The 23,776-nt window shown below is 38.9% G+C and overlaps 1 protein-coding gene and 2 long non-coding RNA genes across 5 annotated transcripts in view; all 3 read right to left on the bottom strand.

The window, feature by feature from the left end:
- The window catches only part of LOC127161907 (butyrophilin-like protein 2), a 151,007-nt gene that overhangs the window by 53,733 nt on the left and 73,498 nt on the right, over window positions 1-23,776 (bottom strand). The window lies entirely within an intron of this gene.
- The window catches only part of LOC127162426 (uncharacterized), a 38,557-nt gene continuing 15,982 nt past the window's right edge, over window positions 1,202-23,776 (bottom strand). The window contains exons 1-8 of one of the 3 annotated variants that reach the window (XR_007827348.1): window positions 4,231-4,524; window positions 3,973-4,065; window positions 2,794-2,845; window positions 2,523-2,624; window positions 2,298-2,438; window positions 2,132-2,197; window positions 1,872-2,057; window positions 1,202-1,786 (exon numbers count right to left, since the gene is read on the bottom strand). This is a non-coding gene — a long non-coding RNA (uncharacterized LOC127162426). Of the gene's footprint in view, window positions 1,787-1,871; window positions 2,058-2,131; window positions 2,198-2,297; window positions 2,439-2,522; window positions 2,625-2,793; window positions 2,846-3,972; window positions 4,525-23,776 lie in introns of those variants that run through there. The other 2 variants (XR_007827346.1, XR_007827349.1) reach the window with 2 other exon arrangements.
- LOC127162465 (uncharacterized) lies at window positions 6,498-7,324 on the bottom strand. The gene is made up of 2 exons (XR_007827358.1): window positions 6,955-7,324; window positions 6,498-6,860 (listed from the first exon to the last, which is right to left on the bottom strand). It is a non-coding gene; the product is annotated as an uncharacterized LOC127162465 (long non-coding RNA).

A 23,776-nucleotide genomic window follows, 5' to 3' on the forward strand; every position in this document is an offset into this window, starting at 1 on the left:
TCTTTCATGCATTCATTCATTAAGGAAATGGTTTCAGTATGTGAAATGGGCTCCATTGATTTCATTAGATCAGGAGCAAGAATACAGCGATGACAGTAAATGAAGACACAAATGTAAAAAAAACCAATACATATTGTGACCCTTCATTGTACTATCACACAATTTCAATGTGTCATTCATGTGTCTGTATGTAGCAATATGCTCCATGTAGTCTCTTCTAATTCATCTTTCAGCCTTCCCTTCAGGTAACTGAATGTCATTAATATGACCAAATGTTCATGCCTTAATTAAAAGACTCATGCTAGTTAGGTGTATTGTTTACAAAATTAAATGGTTTTTACCAAACACTGTCCCTAACACAGAATATTCACCATACTTCATTATCCAACATCATGTGCAATACTTTACTGGAGAATAAAGACCAATAAAGTAGATTATAAAGACAAATGATATTCAAGAGAAATAAAAACGGGCTATGTTAAAACCATATTTTAATCAGATGAAGCCAAATGAAATCAAATTTCTTGATTATCATGGAATCACATTCAGTTTCCTGCTGATCATCTGAGCTCTCCTGGTTTCCTTCTTCTTACTTGTTTATCCATAAACTTCTTCCATGTCATAAATAATTCGCAGTTGTTATCCAGCACACTACAGTACAAGTGATGAACAAAAGAAATGACCAATTCAAATCAAATCACTTTATTGTCACAATACCATGATCACAAGTGTACAGGTGAAATTATTTTATGCAAACTGCAGCATTACAGTATGGATGAAAAATATTAAATATATGCAACACACACATTTCTCTCTTATTCCGAGGTCACATTAACCACCAGATCCAGTCCGTATCCAGATCAGATGGTCACTGCAGTCCCCCGGATCCAGTCCGAACCCAGCCCAGACGGTGGTTCAGCACCTAGAGACGACCTCTACAGCCCTGAATGTTAGCGGAGACCACATCAACTAGATGAGCCCCAGAGACGGATCCACATTAAAGACCACATCACCTAGACGGCTGTCGGCACAAGACCACGGGAACTTTGGCCAGAGGAGAACTGACCCCGACTGAGCCTGGTTTCTCCCAAGGTTTTTTCTCCATTTGTCACCGATGGAGTTTTGGTTCCTTGCCGCTGTCGCCTCTGGCTTGCTTAGTTGGGGACACTTTCTCTTCACACGATATTGCATTTTATTTTATTGATTTTGATTAACTACCTTTACCTATAATGTGAGTGTTTAATGTTGCCTTTGGCATTGTTGATGTACTGTTTCCTATTTAATACTGTACAGCCGCCTTGTCACAATTCTGTATCGTTAAAGGCGGTATATAAATAAAGGTGACTTGACTTGACTTGACTTGACATATACATATACATACACACTGTATATATAAGGGACTCAGTACATGCAGAGAACAATATATGGTAAATATTACACTATACAGTGAGCACAAAATGAAAACAATGATAAACAGTAATGACAGTGCAGTACAGTATGAATTAGTGCAATCTGAATGTCAGGGTGCAGAATAAAACTGAGTCAGAGTCCAGTCAGTGTAAATGATAGAGTGCAGTGCATATGAGGTTGATGTGCTGTGTGTGGTGTTACTGGTATGAGTTCAGTTCAGTCTGATTGCCTGTGGAAAGAACTTGTCTCTCAGTCTGCTGGTGTAGATTCTGCAATAACTTCTGCCTGATGGTAACAATGAGAGCGATCCATGCAGTTGGCTGGAGTCTCTGATGGTCCTCTGTGCTTTCCTCACACACCACCTGATGTAGATGTCCTGGAGGGACAAAACATGTATTAAATGTTGTAAATCAATGAACAATATAGAGAATTTGTATTTATAGTTGTTGCATTAGACTTACCATTGATTCTTGTTGGAGGTATGGGCCAAAAGAATCCCTCCACAACTCTTGTTGTTCAGTTGTGAAGTTTACTTTTATGCGCCGTAACATCTGAGCTGTCACAGTAGAGGTGTTCATGAATGCAGTCTTCACAGCAGATACCTGATGGCCATTGAACTGATCTCTTCATCAACTGGCTTCATCCTCCTTCAAACAAACAGACAAAATAAGAAGTCAAAGAAACAGTGTTGGTGATTACAGGTGCTGGTGTCAGTACTCACCATATTCGGTCATTTCCTGCCCGAAATACAGAGACGATGGCACAGTTGATTTGCTAATTCTAGGAGCTCGAGAAAAAGATGTGTATGTGAAAAATGATAATGTTATCTTTTGAGAGATCAACATCAAATGCTGTACCACATATAACTACATTGCTTGAATACATACCAGTGGAAATCTGTCTTTTCTATTTGGGCACAAGAAGACTGTATTCATTCACTTCATTCCTCAGAAGACTTCATTCCTCATTCATCAGGACTGGTTTGACTGGCTTGCTGTGACTGATTTTCTTTGTGTTTTGGTCTCCAGCTGTAAAACAAGAAAATATTTATTGACCCTATGTTTAATTATTATTGTTGTTTAAACATAAAATAAGCAATTATAATTATATACTTCAAGATCAAGTTCCCCGGTAACTCCAGCAGCTCCTGAGTTCATCTGTTCATCAGATTCAGAGTCTGAGAAAAGGCCATCATGTGAACTCTCAGTTTCTACCTTACAACAGAGCACAAAAGACTGTGTAAGTGAGTGAGGGAGTAAAAGAATTAGATGAAGAGAAATAGACAGAATTTTGTGTGGTTTAAGTTTAACAGAATGAGAAGAAAGCAGCATTAGAAAAAAATATTTAATAGCAAGCTAATATGATTTCTTTAAATATGATGACCTGCTGATGATTTTGTTGGCCTTTTCACACCAAGGATGAGTCCACACTGCAGCTATTTAACATGAAATGACACAGAGAAACACAATGGTTGGAATCTTTTTCAGAACAAATTTTTCCAGATGATGAGCAATAAAAACACTGACAGCCAGTCAAAATTCACCAGACTGTAAATAGTCTGAGCATGTAAATGCAGACAACATAACTGCAGCACACTCTTATAATAAACACAATGTTATTTTCTGTTAGTAGAAAAATAAAAGGTTAAAATAGTTATCATTATAGTTCTTGTGAACAGCTTCAAGTGATCTGATTTGGCCAAATTAACTGAAGATCTGATTTGTCACGTGACAAGTTAGTGATGGGAGTGAGTGTTGACTGCAGAGGAGAAATTAAAAGAAAATAAATAAACATGCAAAAACTGGAAGACGGCAGTAAAGTACTGAGAGCAGATGTGCCACACGAGAGAAAGTGATGTGGAAGCTGTTGGAAGGGCTGATATAGTGGAGAACTGATGAAGAAGGACTGCAAGACAGGAAGAAAGAGAACTGATCACATGATGAACAACAAAAACATTGATGACAATGGCAGACAACAACATACTGTAAGTGCAGCATGTATAACAGTAAACAGAATGTTATCATCTTTTGGTGTAGATCAGGGGTGCTCAATCCTGCTCCTGGAGATCTACCTTCCTGCAGAGTTCAGCTCCAACCCTGATCAAACACACCTGAATCAGCTAATCAGGATCTGAAGGAGCACTTGATAATTACAGACAGGTGTGTTTGATCAGGGTTGGAACTAAACTCTGCAGGAAGGTGGTAGATCTCCAGGAGCAGGATTGAGCACCCCTGGTGTAGATGCTAAAATAGTTATTATCATAGTTCTTGTTCATGGTGTGAACAACTTTAAGTTTAAGATATCATGTACTGTTAGAACGGGAAGAGCAATTTGTAAAGTTTAATAAAGAAAGAACACAATGGACTTAATATAAACTTTATGATACAAACACTCTGACTACTTACATTGGCAAAATTAGCATGAGAGTACGCTTGTACAATATTATATAAATGTGCTGCTTTGCTGTTAATTGTATGAATGAGTTCGACATGACACTGTTGGTTGTTCTTTCTGATGGGGCCGTGCAGTTCAGTCAAGACGCTCAGACCGACACTGACAAACCTTTGGAAATCTTTGCTTTTGGTCTTTTCTGTAAATGCACAATACGGCCCAATTCAGATCCCATGACTGGCCTCCTTTGGTTTTCCCTTTCAGCTGAAACAAAGAGAAATACATACATGTTAAGACAATGTGCTAAAAAGAAATTTGTGACCAAAATATTTAAGAGGAACAACTGTACAGAAAATGTATTATTAACAGATAAAATAAGGATGTGTGCATTAAAGCAAATCAGTTACAGCTAAATGTCTTCAACATTACTGTGAAAGGTTGAATCATTGAAGGACTTGTTCAGCCTCCTTGACAGCTTCTTCAAGATCAGCACTGGGAGCTTCAAGTTCCAGTTCCCTGTTAATTCTAGCAGCTTTCTGACAGAATTGGTCAAAATTATGAGATTATGAAAATATCATGATGGACCACAGAAAGAGAGCAAAACTACGTGTAAATTAATTCTGGATTACAGTTCGGAAGAATAGGAACAAGTGACGGCATTTACAAGAGATGTTTTTTTTAAAGATCTGCTGGAGTAAATGATCTGATGAAACTGCAAGACAGAAAAAAATATTTAATTACAATTACTTAAAAAAAAAAAAAAAAAAAGCATTGTAGTTACTGTGCTTTACAAATAGTTTACCGTAAAATCACAGTTACTGGTAAAACTACATTTACAGTGGTAAAACCATGGTAAACGTTGTGGTTGTTGTGTTTTCACTACAAATACCACAGTAAAACTGTGATTACTGAGGTAAAACCATGGTAAACGTTGTGGCTGTTGTGCATTGGCTACACATAATATGGTCAAGCAACAGTTACTATGGTAAAAATATGGTAAATGTGCGGACTTCTACATGATCGCGCTTATCACGTGATACTGGGTTGGGTGATTTGTAGAGCTGTCATCAGCCACGTGAACATGATTAAAACGGTTTTATTTATGTATCCATTTTAAAACTGCAACAGTTATTAGTTAGCTCAGGCTAATATTAGCAGCTGTGCTAACGCAGCAGCGACTGTTTCTAACTCATCTGACCGCACACGCTTCCATTTTAACACATGACCCCATGTAAAGAGAAGCACCGAAATAATTAAAACAATTATCTCATTACAAAAAAAAAAAAAAAGATTGTTGCCCTTTCTTACCTGTGTGAAGGTGTACACGCATCAGCTGAACTGGACAAACCGAGCCTCTCTGGTGACGTCACTGCCGTAGAAGACGCTGCGTAGGTGTTGTCAGTACCACTGATCTATATTGAGTATGCGTTCGAAACATTAAAACAATTATCTCATTACAAAAAAAAAAAAAAAGATTGTTGCCCTTTCTTACCTGTGTGAAGGTGTACACGCATCAGCTGAACTGGACAAACCGAGCCTCTCTGGTGACGTCACTGCCGTAGAAGACGCTGCGTAGGTGTTGTCAGTACCACTGATCTATATTGAGTATGCGTTCGAAACCGCATACTCAATGAGTAGGTACTTAATTTCAATAAGTGCTTACTTAACGAGCGCTAAAAGAGTACGTACTTTACAGCCAAATCTCGTTGAGTATGAATGTAATTCAGACGTCATCCGCCATGTTTACGTTATCATGTGATCTACGAGCTCATAACAAGCGCAACAATTTAAAAGATACGAGCAGCAGGTTTGATCTATCCCTAAATATTTTGATGTTGATAATTTGCTAATTTTGTGGTCTTGTTAAATAACCAATTTTACATTTTATTGTGATTGTAGTATAACCAATTTTTTTAAATTGTATAAGAAAACTTATAAGATGAAATCGTTCTCTTTAATATGTAGTTAATTTCTTCATTTTATGTGTAAAATTGGCTTAAGTGGTTTAAATCTCCAGTTTTCTTTTCTTTTTTTCTTGTTGAATTTAACTTTCGTTTCATCCACCAGGCTTCTAAAAAAGCACCGTGGTGAATTATTTAGATATTTAACCTTGTTATTATGTTGTTGTTGTTTTTTGTTTTTTTCTGTGTATATAATCTCATACCATGATGAATGCATGATGTTTGTTTTCTGTTTTTTTTGTTGTTGTTTTGTTTTTGTCATTACAGTTGTCCATTGTTAGGTACAACCATATTTCCAGATCTTATATGTAATTATAAGCAATAATAATAATAATAATAATAATGAAAAGAGTGACAGACGCACTAACACCTCATAGCATCAGTAACTCAACAACCCGACCTACCAAGTACAGTTAAAAAACACACCTCCACGTTTGCATTGTCTGCACACAGGAGACATCAGTCCAACTGCTGGAGCATCTCGCATTTGGAGACTGTTGATTTTACATTTGAAAAATGTAAGTATTACTACTTAGAAAAAAAAGATAACACCATAATGAACTGCATTGCTAGCCCACCCCAACATTTACACACAATAATAAAGATACATGCTAACTAATAATTATATAACTTTTTTTTGACATAGCTATGCATGAGTATATACTCGACAAATGCAGGTGATTTGAATCCATCAGTTTTCAGTTAAGCAATGAATTAATGTATTAGTTAACAAAATATGTATATTTTATTTATTGACAACAATAGAAAACATGAATAAATGAGTAAAAGAAGGAATAAAAGCATCATAATAAATACATAAATATACAAGTCAACAACAGATGAAACAGCTTTATTCAAACTTATTGATCTAACAATCATGTATTTACAGTTGGTGAACCCCACATCCTATTGCCATCTCAATGCAGCTGTGCCAATTCTGCTGCTGCGCTTCACAATCTCACTCTTCTCAATAGGGATGTTGTTGAGCCAGACGATGAGAAAGACCATGAAGACACACCACTGAACCCCACAACCTTGAGACAAGAGCAGGAGAACATGTGCGGGACAATCTGGCCATCACTGTGTCTGCTCGACCACCTGTGAAACATTTAAACAATTCAGTAAAACATTTTACAATTCATGATGTCAGCATTCCATTTCTTGACAAACTTCATTTCATGTTTACACTCACATGCTAATTTTTGTTGTACCTCTATTACTTTTGTAGTGGGCTAAACCACATTTCCAGGACACTGCTGTGGATTTCTCCTTTCTCACTGCTCACACCAGTCTGCAGACATTTCAGATCATACAAGAAGCACAAATATAATACAAAAGCATTCATTTTAACTTTTTTTTGTTTTTACAATCATTTGATTTATTTTTTTTATTTCTGTATTAAAGTAACAAAATGATCTTACTTTATATTTTTGTTTCAGGTCTTTCTTTCTTCCCACAAACACTGCCGTCACCTGCTCCACCACAAAAGATCTGCAGCAAATGCACAGAAATCACAAATCAAAAGTGCTGTAATAACTCTGTTTGATGTTACAATAAATAAAATAAAGTACAACTTAAGATTTAAAAGATGTTTTATTCATTTATGTGTTGTATACTCACTGAAAGGCTTTGATGGCAGCACTTCTTCATCAGTCACTCTTCACTGGATAAACACATGTGTGTCTCATCTGTCCCTGTGACATCCAGACATGATTCAGTTCCTCTGTGATTCAATTCTGCATTTATATTTGAGGTAGTTGCTGATTTGTTAACTGGCTTTTTATCCAACACAAATGCTCCTCAATTTATCAACAGTAATGGACAAATGAAACAGATGAACTCATGTTTAGTTATGCACATGTGTTTATTTACACTATTTACATTCAACTAAAGCAATGTTGACAGCAGTGAATTCTACATAATAAGCACACATAACGTACATCACTCACACAGATGTCTGTTTCATGTTGTGATGTGCAAATCTGCAATTCTCTTACAACACTTTACTGTCAGTTGTTAATAAACATTTAGTAATCGAAGGTGTATATGGCTTATGTAAATCCACTTTGTTGACGTACGTGTGCTTACTGTTGCTCTACTGTTTGCTATAAACAATTAAACGTGTTTTTACAGCAAAATCACAATATACTATAACGCTACTGTCTAGTCTTTGCACCTAAATATACAGTTTAGTAAGTCAGCAAATACGATTTTAACACAAGGAACCGTGTTCTGGTTTGTAATACTCACATTTGTAAACACCCTTGTCACGGTTCTCAATCACGTTCGATGATGACGTGTTGCTCTCCCGTGGACTCCTGGGATTGAAAAGTGTCCTTTGGATGCACACTCCAGAATCTGGGCTGAAGCAGTAGGACATCCGGGGATTTCTCGCCTACTCTTTTAGGTTTCGAACGTACTTCTTTCTTCACGTACTCTTTTTTCCTACTATACAGTAGGTAAGTAGGCATATTAGAACGCAAATTAAGTATACGTACGTCCGAATCTCGCGATAATGAGTGCACTCGCCTACTAATTCTCGCCTACTCTTTTATGAATACTGAAGATTCAAACATACTCATTCGCTCGCCTACTGTTTTTTGCCTACTATATAGTAGAGAAGTGTGCGGTTTCGAACGCAGCCACTGACTGGATCGCTCATTGCGTTCTAAACTGCCGTCAGGCAGTGAAGCCACCGGAAGTGTTCGATCCGCCATCTTACTATTACCTACCGGCAGAGAGCACCATTGACTCACAGCCAAACCGCTGACCTAAAATCACCCGATTTTAAGCGTATCAGTCACACAGGACTAGTTTTTATTATATGTGTATTGTCGTGGATTTTCTAATATAATAAAGCCATAAAATAATAGTGAAGACTGAGAATGAAAAACCAAAAGAGAAGTTGTCTTTGTTTTGCTTTATTCTCTGCAGAGAAGAATGATCTGGTTTACACACAGCAGGCTGTGAGCAAAGAGACCAAGGTGGAGCTCACAGACCAGAGTTTTATAGTCAAAAGAATACATTTCAAAGTAGCAAAATCCCTCTTCTAACCAATGAAATGGTAAAACACATCACCTCATTGTACCACTTGTCAGTTTGTTAATGTCTAGTCACTTTCAGACTAGCCCATCCCTAGTACAACAACCATTATTAGAAATTAGTTCACTCTTACACAATATCCCAATCATTATATTCTACTTATAAGAACTAGTGATTATATTTCAAAGGTTAATTGATTAGAAAACATATGTGACTTAAATGTAATCAAGTAAGATTAATATAATCAATGTGTTATATGTAATATATGTAATTAGTACAATTCAAAAATTTCCATTACAGTATGTAAATTCATTTTTACTTAATTTTATCTGCAGTGTTTATCGTCTTTTCGAGCAGGATAAGCGATGTTTGGAAATTGTTCAGGTGGGTGTGTCAGCTGCACACTTGACACAGTTAACTGATCAAACACAAAATATATTTCTTAATGTAAGGAATTATGCAGGAAATAGTAAACATGAACATATATCTGGAATTAGTATCTGACCTTGATTCGAATATACAATAAATAATACAATACAAGCCTGTTATATTGCTCTATGTTGTATTGAAATTCAAATCTGGGAAATAAAGCTTTATGTCTTTAAATCCATACAAATTGTAATTAGTCAGCGTTATTTCTCCAAGTTATGATGTGTATATTTTAATGTCCCTAAGTAAGCAACATCTATTTCAAACTCTTAAAGATCGTGCAAATTATATTAAGTGCCTTAAATTACATTTATCTTACTATAAAACCACCTGATTTTGCTCAATTTCGTCAATGAAAATCTGAAACAAATTCAGCCACATCTCTATTCAAACACAGCTGTTCCGTTTATAAATGAACGTGCGTTTTAAAACGAATCTGAGTCATTGATTCAATTACACATTCCTAAAGAGTTGCGAATGATTCAGTGATAAAATCAGTGACTTTACGCCATCTGCTGACAGTTTTAGTTTCATTTTTAAAGTTTCATTTTCATTTTATCTTTTTAGTTTTTTAAATCATTTGATATTACTATATTCAAAATGTTACATTTAACATTATTAACGTTCAGGGATGTACTGGCCATCGGGACTACCGGGAGATTCCCGGTGGGCCGCGGTCTTTGTGGGCCGGTGGGTTAGGCATTTAGTTTTTAAATTATTTATAATTCTAATTCTGTTTGGAAGTTTATTGTTGTATAGTTGAAATCCCATGTTTGTGTCTTTCCAATTGGTCGCATAAAGCTGATGCGAACTGCGAGACTGACTGCTAAACTTACGATCAGCACACGTGACGTATTCGCTGAGCATTGGCCAATCAAAGTCAAGTTCAAATTTTTGAGCGGGTGCTGAGCAACTGCAGCGATTAGCCAAGTGAGCCGATGGCGTGTACTGTGTGCAACGATAGTGAACATGATAAAACAAAATATCAAAACGTAAAGGAGGAGCCGAGAAGTTGAGAGAGAGAAAAAAAAAAGACAAGCACTTGAGGCAGAGGCCACCAAATGTGTTAAAATAAATCTGTTATTTGTTGGAAGGCCTGCAAAACACTTAGGTGAAGATGTCAGCAGGGCGGCCCGGACTGCTGAGGTGAGACGGACATTTAATAAACGTAGTGTTAATCAGAATCCACTCTCAAAGGTTTTTGGCTATTAAGGGATTTGCATATTGGTATTGTGATATTGATTTAATACAGCAGTTTCACGAACAAGAAGCTAATATTAAGTGACTTTGTCTAACTACAACACTATTGCCTGATTTTACTCTATTTCGTCAACTTCAAAGCTGAGCTCCTGCATCTCCACCCAAACAAAGCGGTATTTTGTTTATGAATAAACTATAATAAAATCAGTGACTTGCCGCCACCTGGTGGCAGGTAAGTTAAAATATTTAAGTATAATTTTAATTATTTTAATCATTTTAATCAGTGTTTTTATATACAAATGTTTATATTTAAAACATTTATCTCACAACAGGTCCAAAGCAATTTGTGTAAATTAATATAAAAAATATAAATAAATTAAAACTAATAAAATGAGCTTAAAAACCACTTCACAGGAGCATTTGGAAGCCTTCATGTTGATGGCAACATAGAGGGACATCCTCTTCTCTCTGGACTCTGATGTGATCATTGACAAAGTTGCAGAGAAAAGTGAGCTGTTTACTAAGCTTCTTCTGTAGGCCCTTGTAGTGATGTGGAAATATAGTTGCCTCAAGCACCTCTTGAAATATAGTTACAGCTGAAATTTTGTACCCCAAGCATCAATATGTTTCATTAGAATAACAACCATACATCAATTAAGACCTTTCATTATTTACAATAAAACAATTAGCATTTTCTTATTATTTTTCAATTCATTTTAATAGTAAATAAATTGTATTTATATTCTAATCAGCCATTTTACGTGTATATTGAGTATAATGGAAACTGAATTAATACATATAGATACATACAGTGTGTGTGTGCGCGTGCGTGCGTGTGTGAACGTGGTGGGCCGGTGTGGATGATGTCCAGGGCTGTTTTTATGTCCCAGTCCAGCCCTGTTAACGTTTATTATTAACATTTATCTCAAAATGAATGTTATGTAGGCTGAATTAACAAACGTTTAAATCATTACCTGCTTCAAAATTATGTTAACGAAATCATTGTTGCAACATGCATTTAGCCTATAACGTTAGGAATAAAAACACTAAGAAAACAGCATAAACAATTAACTGTACAAGGCAAATTATATGTATACAAAGCATAAATCTTTTCAGAATTAGCATTTGTCATTTGTAAACGGTGAACGTCCGATGTTTATCATGTTCCTCTTAATAAGCAGAGGGAATTCCGGACATTAAACAAATAACCGTTTACATGTTTAGGACGTTTGCATTGTGAAAATGTACAGTGAGACGTCAGATATGAAAACGCTGACTTGTTAGGTGACATTTTCTCATTAAAGTCGTATTATTTCCTATTCATTCAATAGAATGTTTGCGAATACTAGGGAATAACAATATGGCGGCGCAGTGGCTTCACTTCTATGACGTCATGAGCTATCCAGTTCTCTATTATAGATCAGTGGTCAGTACCCGATCCGTACCGGAAACACGATCTCCTTTTCTTTGTGTTCACCTCCTGGCTACTGTAAAATTCAGAATTTGAGTGACAAATAATGTTGTAGAAAAAAAAAAAATATATATATATATATATATTACTGTTGACTTAATACTAATTAATCTTAATAATAGTATAATTAGTGATATAAATACACGTTTATAAAGTATATCAATTAAATTATACTGATTAAATTGCGTAATTGATTAAATTGTCACAATAAAATTAATTAAATAAAATTGAATATATATATAAAATTTAAAGTTTACATTTGCCAGACCCCATTTGGGTAATCCTGATGTGTATATAAATGTTTTAGTTTATAAAGATATGTTCTACTTAATTCAGCATGCTTTATAAAAATGTCTGCATTTAGGAAACACACAAGACACTTATTTATTCATTCAATTTATTTATTCATAAATGAATTAATTCCTTCCATCGTTCATTCATGTTCTACTTAACTGTTCTACTTATTTCAGCATACTTTAACAAATGTCATCTGAAAAAAAAACTCAACATTCATTTATTTACTCAATGAATTCAATGCTTCCATTCTTCATTAATTCATTCCTTCCCTCCCTCAGTCTTTCTCTCTCACCCACTCATTCGTCTACTACAATTTCTGACTGAGGAACATGGCATTGACCTTCAGGCCTTGTTCATCGACACAGTATGACAAAAATGTTTCCATGTCACATTGAGACTGAAATATAAACAAAAAGGCATCCTTTGCCTTCCTGAACACATTTTGTTGATCTTCACTGTTCATCTGTAGAAAATCAGGCTCTGTCACCTCTCCACAGAATAAGTCTCTTTGATCGTTTCCCCAGGACCAAGCTTTATGCAGGTCTCTTACAATGGTTGGCTGTTGCACCTGATGAAGAGTGTTATACTGGTGAACAATATAATATAATATAAATAATGGCACAAACAAATTAAACTATTTATCCAGCTTACATTGCAACTGCTTGATTTATGACCACTAAAATCATTTACTTTATCAGTGTCCTCTTCAACCACAACTCTTCTGCTGGTTGACTGTCTGGTGGTGAATTTTGAAACTCTAAAACAGGCTCAGGGGTTCCTTGAAGGAGCTAGGATGAGTCTTCTGTCCAGTGAGCAAATCTCTGTCCATGCCTTAGTAAAATATGTAAATGTATACACTCTATTTGTGACCCTGAACCACAAAACCAGTCATAAGGGTCAATTTTTCAAAATTGAGATTTATACATCATCTGAAAGCTGAATAAATAGGCTTTCCACTGATGTATGGTTTGTTAGGATATGGCAATATTTGGTCAAGATACAACTATTTTAATATCTGGAATCTGAGGGTACAAACAAAACAAACAAAAAAAAATCTTAATCACCTTTAAAGTTGTCCAAATAAAGTTCTTAATGTATATTACTAGTCAAAAATTAAGTTTTGATATATTTACAGTAGGGATTTTACAAAAAAATCTTAATGGAACATGATCTTTACTTAATTTCCTAATGATTTTTGCCATAAAAGAAAAATCTATAATTTTGACCCATACAATGTATTTTTGGCTATTGCTACAAATACACCCCAGCGACTTAAGACTGGTTTTGTGGTCCAGGGTCACATTTGTATAACACCTTTCTAGTATCATCTTGCCAACAGTGACTTAATACAGATGAGATTTTATCTGTAGAGTCTGTCATACCCTTCTAGGCAAAACCTCTTCATCAACTGAATGCACCACCACTGGCGAATCAATGGCACATCTTCCTAAAAGAGTGCAAAACACACACACAAAATTACACATAACAGTAGTTTTATGGTATACTTGTGTGAAAATCTCTCTTACCTCTGTGAATGTTAATGGGCAGGATGTACAGGTACTGAGAGCATACTGTGAAATACAAATAACACTGTAAGACTTTGATTTTATTATTTAACAGCTTTGACAAATCAAACATTCTTGCGGCGTGGACTGGGATCAGGAACCGCTGCTATAAGACCCTCTAATGGCAGTAACCATAAAAATCCAATTTGAAGTATTTTATGGAAATAAAATATTTATATTTATGGGAGGAGAGGATGAAGTTTAAATTAGCATTGCACAATTTCATCAGTTTAAACATACCTCAAGGTCTCTTCCTAATTTTTCAGTCCAGGCTCCTGGGTCAATAAAAGTTGCAATGTGTCTGGAATTCCAAAGAAAACACAAAATACATGTGTAATTAAATCTGTTCTGTACCTTGAGATTGAGGCTCTTTGATGAACTTTTAAAGCCTGAGAACAAAGGCTCTTATACAAACTTGAAGCCTGAGAACAAGGCTCTTATACGAACTTGAAGCCTGAACAAGGCTCCTTTTGGAAGTTGTAACCAAATAACACGCCTGGAACAAGGCCAGTAAATGAATTATCTCAACCTAAATATGGTTCTGTAAGTCTCATCTCCAAAACCATCAGGGCGAAGAGAATCAAGAAAAAGTATCTCCCTCTTAGCTACAAACAAAGCCTGCAATCAATGGATATTTTGTTAATATCCACAAAAATCGAACTCCCTAACCCTACCTGTTGAATTTATATATAATACAGCTAGAAAGATTATAAAAAGAAACTCAACACAGAGCAGATAGTGATCAGCTTCATCCGCCTGCCTGCTCCAAGCTGGAAATAGTATGACATCCTTGGACCTCACGTTTTCCTAATAGTATTGTAACAAAATAATATAATACGCATGCACAAAAAAAGCAAAAACAAATACATTTGTGCCTGTTCCCACTAAAGCTCTTTCTCTGTTGATGAGTACATGACAGCAAAAAATAAATAAATAAATAATAATAATAAAAAAAAAAAAAACCTTACAGGCAAACAATGTATTGGGTCCACATCTTTTTCTTTCCAGGTGGGAACAGCATAGAGGTCCACAATGTGAACATTTTTTCCCTTGTGGAAAGAACATAAGTTATTAAACATGCATACTTCTAAATAAATACTTTTAAAGAAGATATAACAGTATAAAATACATGTCTTTGCGCAGCTTCTTCCACAATCCTGAGACAGGCATTTCCAATCTGAAATTAATTGCAGAACGATTACATTCCTGTGAAAGCTGCCATATGTAATATTATGCATTATCTAGAAATTTGTTTTTTTGTGCAGTAAATTAACCCTTTAACTGTCACTCCCATTTTTGAACATAGACTTGAAAATGCATTTTCCACTTTCCAATGCACTTTCTATTCATGAACAAACATTTTTAATATGATTTTGATATGCATTTTCCATGGTAATGCAATGTCTGATTTATAATGGCTTTCAAAGGATGAATTTTGAGAATTTAGGTTTACAATTGATATATACTTTCTTATGATTTCTAAAGCGTGATGGCAGGGAAAAAAAGGCAATGAAGAAAATCGTTTTGTGACAAAGGTCAGAACTTCTGTTAGGATGTAGATTTTTGAGGTGCACTCGTCATAAATTAATCCATTACTTTTCGTACATCATTTGTAACACAAAACATTGGCAAAATATCTATTTAGGAGTCTTAGACCAGAACTTGGCTAACTCTGCCCTGGAGGGCCGGTGTCCCTGCACAGTTTGGCTCCAACCCTGATTAAACACACCTGAACAAGCTAATCAGTGTCTTCAGGTTTACTAGAAAGATACAAACAGGTGAGTTTTATCAGGGTTGGAGCTAAACTCTGCAGGGACACCGGCCCTCCAGGACTGAGTTTGCCCAGGCCTGTCTTAGACCATTCCAACACTATATAGTTTGTCATGATTAAATTAGGGTTTATTTCTAATATGGTGAAGTAAACTTAGCCGTCCCACTGAGGGGATGGGTGACAGTTAAAAGGTTAAGACACTAAACATACACACATTAGATTCCATGCACTGGCTTAAACCCAGGCTCCAGAAGTCTTCTCGTGTGAGGCAAATTTGGCCTTGCTTAATGATCAGTTCTTCTGATGGCCGATTTTTGTCCAACACATACTTTAACTAAAAATAAAGAATGTTTAACAGATTAATTAATGATTATCATTTAAATAAGCAAAGTGTCACAAAAAAAAAAAAAAAAAAAAATAAAAAAAAAAAACACACACACACAATACTTACCAGTCCATCTTGAATAGGGTCCAAATCCTTCTCCCATCTTGCACCTGAACATGCGTATGGATGCTCTACCTGCCATTTGAATGTTGAGTAGCAGTGGTCCTGGAGAAACATCCTTTCAGCTGGTCCACCTGATGATACACAAATATCATATGCACAGGGCGTTCTTTAGAACTTCCGCATATAGATAAGCCAGATCAAAAACTTCCAGTATTACGTAATTTGATGTCATGGTATACAGGTAGAAACTCTTAGGCAGACCCTCACAGAAACCTCTCCTTCCTCATTCTTGTCAGAAACGGAGAAACAAAATAATTGCAATCACAGCAACTAATGACTGTGGCATTAATTTACATCTTCATGTTATTTAACAACATTTAACACATAATTTTATATGCTGAACCTGGTAATCCCAAAAGAGTACCTAGACACGTAACTGTATATTTAAATGCTGACAAATACAGATTATCGTAACTGTTTAGGCTAATGTTAGCTAGCTAGCAATGTTATCTCGTAAACAACATTGTAATGGTATTCTCGATAATCGATAACTTGCCTTCATTGTCATGAACGTTAAACATTAAACATTTATGATATTTTAAAGCCTTTATTTCTTAAATCTTCAGCTGTGAAATTATATCCTGGAAATGACAGAAGATGATTACTCATTAGCTCAGTTGTAATTTCAACTGCCTAGGTTTTTTTTTACTTCTTGTTTTAGGATTCATTTATAAAAAAATAAAAAATTATAATATATATACACATATACATATACATATACACACTACCGTTCAAAAGTTTGGGGTCAGTAAGACTTGTAATAGTCTTTAAAGTAGTCTCTTATGCTCATCAAGGCTGCATTTATTTGATTAAAAATATAGAAAAAAAAAAACAGTAATATTGCAAAATGTTTTTACAATATAAAATAATGTTTTTTATTTTAACATACTTTAAAATAGAATTTATTCCTGTGATGAAAAGCTGAATTTTTATCAGCTGTTACTCCAGTCTTAAGTGTCACATGATCCTTCAGAAATCATTCTAATATGCGGATTTATTGTCAGAATGATCAATGTTGGATAATATCAACAGTTGTGCTGCCAAATATTTTTTGGAACCTGTGATTTTTTTTTTTTTTTTTTTTTTTTTTTTTCAGGATTCTTTCATGAATAACACGTTTAAAAAGTACAGTGTTTATTCAAAATATAAATATTTTATAACAATGTAAATTATTTATTATTAACTTTTAATAAACTTTTAATTATTAACTTAATACATCCTTGGTGAATAAAAGTATTAATTTCTTAAAAAAAAAAGAAAAAGAAAACAAGAAACAATAAAAATGTACTGACCCCAAACTTTTGAACGGTAGTGTGTATATGTGTGTGTGTGTATGTATATATATATATATATATATATATATACATACATATATATATATATACACATACATACATATATATATATATATATATATATATATATATATATGTATATGTATGTATGTGTGTGTATATATATATATATATATATATATATATATACATATATACACATATACATACATTATATATATATATATATATATATATATGTATACACATACATATATACTATCATAAGAATTTTCAGTATTTTACTGTAGTTAAGTAAGCCTAAAGCAAATGCACAAATGCAGGAAATCACAAAGTCTCATGTTTTTTTATAAAATAAATGAATATCCTTTTTTTTATTGAAATCCTTAACTAGTTAACATCAAATTAAGTTTTTTATTAATGGTACAAAATTAAATACTACAAAACTACATTTTAAAAGTTTTATCTTTAACTGTAGAAGCTACTCAATATATTCGGCCAACAAAGACTTTTTGCTGCTGTAGTTTTGTTACTCTGAATTTACTCTGAATCACTTAATGCTGTTTTGACATTAGCTTCTCAGACGTTTTATTTCAACCATTTGCTAGTCATCTCTGTCAATCATAAAGATTCACAGAACATTACAATTTACACTCACATTTGTCATTCCTGAGAAAAGTATGTGGACATTTGGTCCTCACATACAAACAAAAATTTTCTTCAGATTGTTAATGGACAACGTACATGTAGACCATTAGTAACAACAGGAATTACAAAATTAAAAATAATGTAATAATTCTGAGTCTAGCATTTAATTTCAAACTGTTCTATACAGATTTTTTATCAAACACTTACTTTTCAATCTGTAGTATGTCCTCAGTCTTGACACATTGACCTTCTGACAAGTTGACCCTTTCACAATAGTGGCAACCCCCTTGGAAGAGATACTGGCAACAGTATATGGTCCTTGGTGCTGACTTGTAAATGTGTCTCCTGTTCGTTGTCTCTTGGGATCCCGTGAGAGCAGAACATCATCTCCGGCCTGAACTGAACATACTCGCACAAACTTGCGTTTGCGATTTTGGAATGTCTTTTGTTGCATGCTCTGTGCTTTCTTTATGTTGTGAAGAACCTACAAATAAAGAACAGTACCCATAATTAAAACTCATTGAAAACCCATACAGAACTCTCTGTTCTCTTGATGGGATTTTTTAAAACCAACAAATCAATGGAGTTTCAGTCCGGCCAAGATAGAACAATACAATGGAACAAGGTTTAATCATTACAATGTAACAATGAGTGAGGGAAAGTGACTTCACATGAAGGTTCAATTGCTTCTATAACTAGAGAGCGATAAAGCAAAATCATAGAAAAAAAATACATATATCAGCCCATGCCTAGGGTATAATTCTGATTCACTACTTCATTTACCTTTATTATTGCAATACAAACCGTTTCATTGAGAAGTTTCATCTTGTTGACTCTGGCATCAATGTCATCTTCAGGGTCAGCAACTACAAAATCATCTCCCATGGGACAGGCATTCATGACCTCTGGCAGACGTGGGTGTCGATGGAAGAGGAGGAAGTAGGGACTGTGTCTAGTCGAGTACTGATCACATAGGAAGCGTCCCATTAACTGATATATTTGTATTAAAGGGAAAAACTCCACTCTTTACATTAAATAAATTCACCAATTCAGTTTTACCATTGACAACTAACTACAGATATTATAAATATAATAAGTAAGCATGTTAAGAAAAACCTGCTTTGCAGTGTTGATTCCATACACCACAGCAGGAAGGTGGAGGTCCCAGTCATTGTGGTTGTCGTTCACATACTTTCTGAGAGCACGCTTGATATTCTGATTTGTTCGTTCGTCCTGTACATATCAATACATTAATAAGATGAATAACCATAAGGCCACAATCTTTACTTACTGAACTGGTATCCAAAGAGTTACCTGCCCATTGGTTTGTGGATGGTAAGCACTGGAGACGGCATGTTTGATTTTCAGCATACTAAAAATGCTGTCGTTGAGCTGCAGAGGGATCATAAGTTAAATTTGCAAGACTGGAGTAACTATAGACAACTATTTAGATGGGACCTTCCGTGGAGGTCTCTCTGAACCTTTCGGCTCCTTAATGCCAATGTATCAGCCCCAGTGGACGATAAGCCAATATCTGAACATTGCACTCCAGATCAGCGGTTCCTTGCTCACTGTGGGTGTCGCGGGAAGCAACGCGACATCGCGGTAACGCCGGCAGCGCAACCGGCCCGTGTAATGGCGGCCGTGCCGGTGCTCGCTCACCAGATGACGGCCGCGCCGGAGCGCGTTCATACCACAGCAGCGACAACAGAGCCTGTGCACAAAGTAGCGGCGACAGCGGTGCCCGTTCACAAAATGGCGGCCGCGTCGGAGCGCGTCCACACAATGGCGGCGACGGCGGAGCCCGCTCACAAGATGGCGGCGATCACAGAGCTCCGTCACGTCACAGCTGCCATACAAAAGCCATTTAAAGGTACAGTTACATTTCCTGAGTCAAGTCAAGTTTCCAAATCGAGTCAAGTTGCAGCTCTGTTTCCTGAGTCCAGTCAAGTTTCTGAGTCAAGCAACATTACAGCTGCTGTTTCTGTGTCAAGTCAAGTTACAGTCATCGTTCCCGAGCCAAGCACTGTCAAGATGGCTGCCACGCCAGAGCCACTGCACAAGATGGTTGCCACGCCAAAGCCTCCGCCTGCTAAAGCCCCGTCAGTCAGGCCGGCGCCCGCTAACGCCACGTCAGCCAAACCACAGCCTGCTCAGGACATCTCCGTCAAGTCACAGCCAGTTCACGCCATGTCTTCTGCTCCTGAGTCTGCACCCATCATGGCCGCCCTCCCTGAAGCAGTTCCCGAGTCAAGCAAAGTCACAGCCGTGGTTCCTGAGTCAAGTCACGTACCGCCTGACATCCCAAGATCGCGGCCTATCATGATGGCACATGTGCTGGATTCACCCCTGATGGCTGTACGGGCAGCTAAAATGGCGCTCCTTCACGTCGCGGCTGCTACCCCAGGGTCAAGTCAAGCTTCCAAGTCCGGTCAAACAACAGAGTCAAGTCAAACCAAAGCTCTTGTTCTCCACGAGTCAAGCCAAGTCACAGCTGTTCCTCATGAGTTAAGTCACGTCACAGCTGTCGTCCCTGAGCCAAGTCACGTTACAGCTGTTATTCCTGAAGCAAGCCAGGCCTCTGCAGATCCTCGTGAGTCAAGCCTAGTTGTCAGGTCCTGTCATAATGCAGCTTCAGCGTCCAGTCAAGCTTCAGCGTCCAGTCAAGCTTCAGCGTCCAGTCAAGCTTCCAAGTCCAGTCAAGCTTCCAAGTCCAGTCAAGCTTCCAAGTCCAGTCAAGCTTCCAAGTCGAGCAATGTCAAGGCGGCTGTTCCAGAGTCAGGCCACGCCCCGCCTGACGGCCCAGAGTCAAGCCACGCCCCGCCTGACGGCCCAGAGTCAAGCCACGCCCCGCCTGACGGCTCAGAGTCAAGCCACGCTCCGCCTGACGGCCCAGACTCAAGCCACGCCCCGCCTGACGGCCCAGACTCAAGCCACGCCCCGCCTGACGGCCCAGACTCAAGCCACGTCTCGTCTGGCCACCCAGAGCCTTACCATGACCCGTCTGACGGCCCAGAGTCAGGTCATGCCCAGTCCCCAAGTCAAGTCACACCAGACCCCAAGTCAAGTCACATCTCGTCTGACATCCCAAGACCACAGCCTATCGGGATAGCCAGCGCCCTGGACCCACCACAACCTCCCGCTGCTGCTCTACCCTTAATGGCTATTGCCATCTGGTGTGTGTGGGCTGCACATTGTGCTTCTGGGGTCACGTCTGCTCCCAAGCCTGCTCCAGAACTCCTGTCCAAGCACAAGCCTACTCCAGAGCCCCCGCCAGTTGGAGAGGCCGCGCCAATGCCTCCTGAGGTGTCAGCTTCGGCTGTGGATCCTCCCGTGGAGGCGGCGTCCCCTACAGACTCTCTGCCTCTCCCCATATTCTCTCTACCTCCTCTGTCTCTGCTGTTTCCAGGTCCCAGGCCATAACGCGGTTTCCTGCTCCGCCCCAGCTCCCGTCTGGTCACAAGCCTGTTCCAGAGCTCCCGTCCGGTCACAAGCCTGCTCCAGAGCTCCCGTCCGGTCACAAGCCAGCTCCAGAGTGCTCGCCTGGTCACAAGCCTGTTCCAGAGCTCCCGTCTGGTCACAAGCCTGCTCCAGAGCTCCCGCCTAGTCACAAGCCAGCCCCAGAGTTTTCGCCTGGTCACAAGCCTGTTCCAGAGTGCCACTTGGTCGGAGAAGCTGCGCCAATACCTCCAGAGGTGTCAGCCATGGCTGTGGATCCTCCCTTGGAGGTGGCGTCCCCCTACAAGCTCTCTGCTTCTCTCCCTTCTCTGTTTGTCTCCTCTGTCTCTGCTTTCCCCAGGTCCCAGATCGTAAAGCGGGGTCCTGTTCCGCCCCGGAGGGCCGCTGCGCCTCCTGTTCCGCCCCGGAGGGCCGCTCCGCCTCCTGTTCCGCCCCGGAGGGCCGCTCCGCCTCCTGTTCCGCCCCGGAGGGCCGCTCCGCCTCCTGTTCCGCCCCGGAGGGCGGCCGCCTCCTGTTCCGCCCCGGAGGGCGGCTTCGCCTCCTGTTCCGCCCCGGAGGGCTGCTCTGCCTCCTGTTCCGCCCTGGAGGATCGCCCCGCCTCCTGTTCCGCCTCGGAGGGCTCGGGCGTCGCCTGTCCCGCCTCCGGCTCCGCCCTGGAGGGCTCCTGCGCCTCCGGCTCCGCCCTGGAGGGCTCCTGCGCCTTCTGCTCTGCCTCCTGCTCTGCCTCCGGCTCCGCCCTGGAGGGCTCCTGCGCCTCCTGCTCTGCCTCCGGCTCCGCCCTGGAGGGCTCCTGCGCCTCCTGCTCCGCCCTGGAGGGCTCCTGCGCTTCCTGCTCCGCCTCCTGTTTCGCCTCGGAGGGCTCCTGCGCCTCCTGCTCCACCCTGGAGGGCGCCCGCGCCTCACGCTCTGCCTCCGGCTCCGCCCTGGAGGGCTCTGGCGTCGCTTGCTCCGCCTCCGGCTCCGCCCTGGAGGTCTCCTGTGCCTCCTGCTCCGCCTCCGGCCCCACCCTGGAGGGTTCCTGCTCTGCCAGTCCTGCCTCAATCACCGGGTCCTCCGCAGGAACCTGGCCCTCCAGCCCTCGCCCTGTCTCACTCCCGCCCCACCGCTTCCCTGGACTGTTACTCTGTTGGAGCGTCTGGAAGCCGCTCCTTGGGGGGGGGCTATGTCACGAATCTGGTCGGTGTCCCGCTGTCCGCTCACCACCAGATGTCACTCTCGCCCTTTCACACACAGACTGTTGCACCACACCCCGGACTACATTTCCCATCAGCCATTACACTTGACCCACGACCAATCAGCGGCGCTATAAAAGCCCCGGACTTTCCATGCTAGTCACGGATTGTTAGATTGTATTGTTGTTGTGTTAGCGTTCCCTGGTTTCTGGTTCCCGTGTTTTTGACTTCTCGCCTGCTCTTTCGTTTACGTCTGTCTAGCCGCCTGCCTTGGATTATCGCTCTTGTTATCTGGATTATTCTCTCGATCGCCTTTGTTATTCCTGTTTGCTCCCGTCTCGACCTTGCCTGTACGACCATGTCTTTGTCTCGCCCAATAAAAAGCTTGCATATGGATCCGCTCGCCTCTCGTCTCGTTCATCCTGTGACAACCACAAAATCAGTCATAGGGGTAAATTTTTTAAATTGAAAAATTTACATCATCTACGTATACATCATCTGAAAGCAGAATTAATAATGTATGAGATAACCATTTGATCTAAGGGTGCAAAAACAAAACAAAACAAAAAAATCTAAATATTGACTTCAAATTAAAAGTTCTTAATGCATATTACTAATCATTTTTTTTATATACTTATGGTATGAAATTTACTAAATACACTAATGGAACATGATCTCTACTTAATATCCTAATGATATTTGTCATAAAAGAAAAATCAATAACTTTGACCCATACAATGTATTGTTGGCTATTGCTACAAATATACTTGTGGTACCTACAGCTAGGTTTGTGGTCCAGGGTCACATATGTTGAGACAAGAGTAGGGGGAAAAACATAATTAACATTTACAAAACTTTACCTTGCAGACGAACTCCTTCCCTTGGTCTGTAATGATTTTCCTAACCATGCCGAACATGTATAACTTTGTGGTTATAACTGCAGACACTTCAGCTGCTGTCTTAGATTGCATAGGTTCTGCAATCACCCACTTGGTGTACAGGTCAGTTATAGTAAGGATAAACTTTGTGTTGCGTGCTGTTTCTGGCAGCGGTCCAATCAAATCCAAACCAAGCACCTCCCAAGGTTCTTTTACCTGCATGGCACAAAATTAGCATCAACCAAATGCCGCTAAAACTGTACACAAGATTGATACTAG

The sequence above is a fragment of the Labeo rohita genome, chromosome 3 (assembly GCF_022985175.1).
Source record: "Labeo rohita strain BAU-BD-2019 chromosome 3, IGBB_LRoh.1.0, whole genome shotgun sequence".
NCBI classification, from domain to species: domain Eukaryota; kingdom Metazoa; phylum Chordata; class Actinopteri; order Cypriniformes; family Cyprinidae; genus Labeo; species Labeo rohita.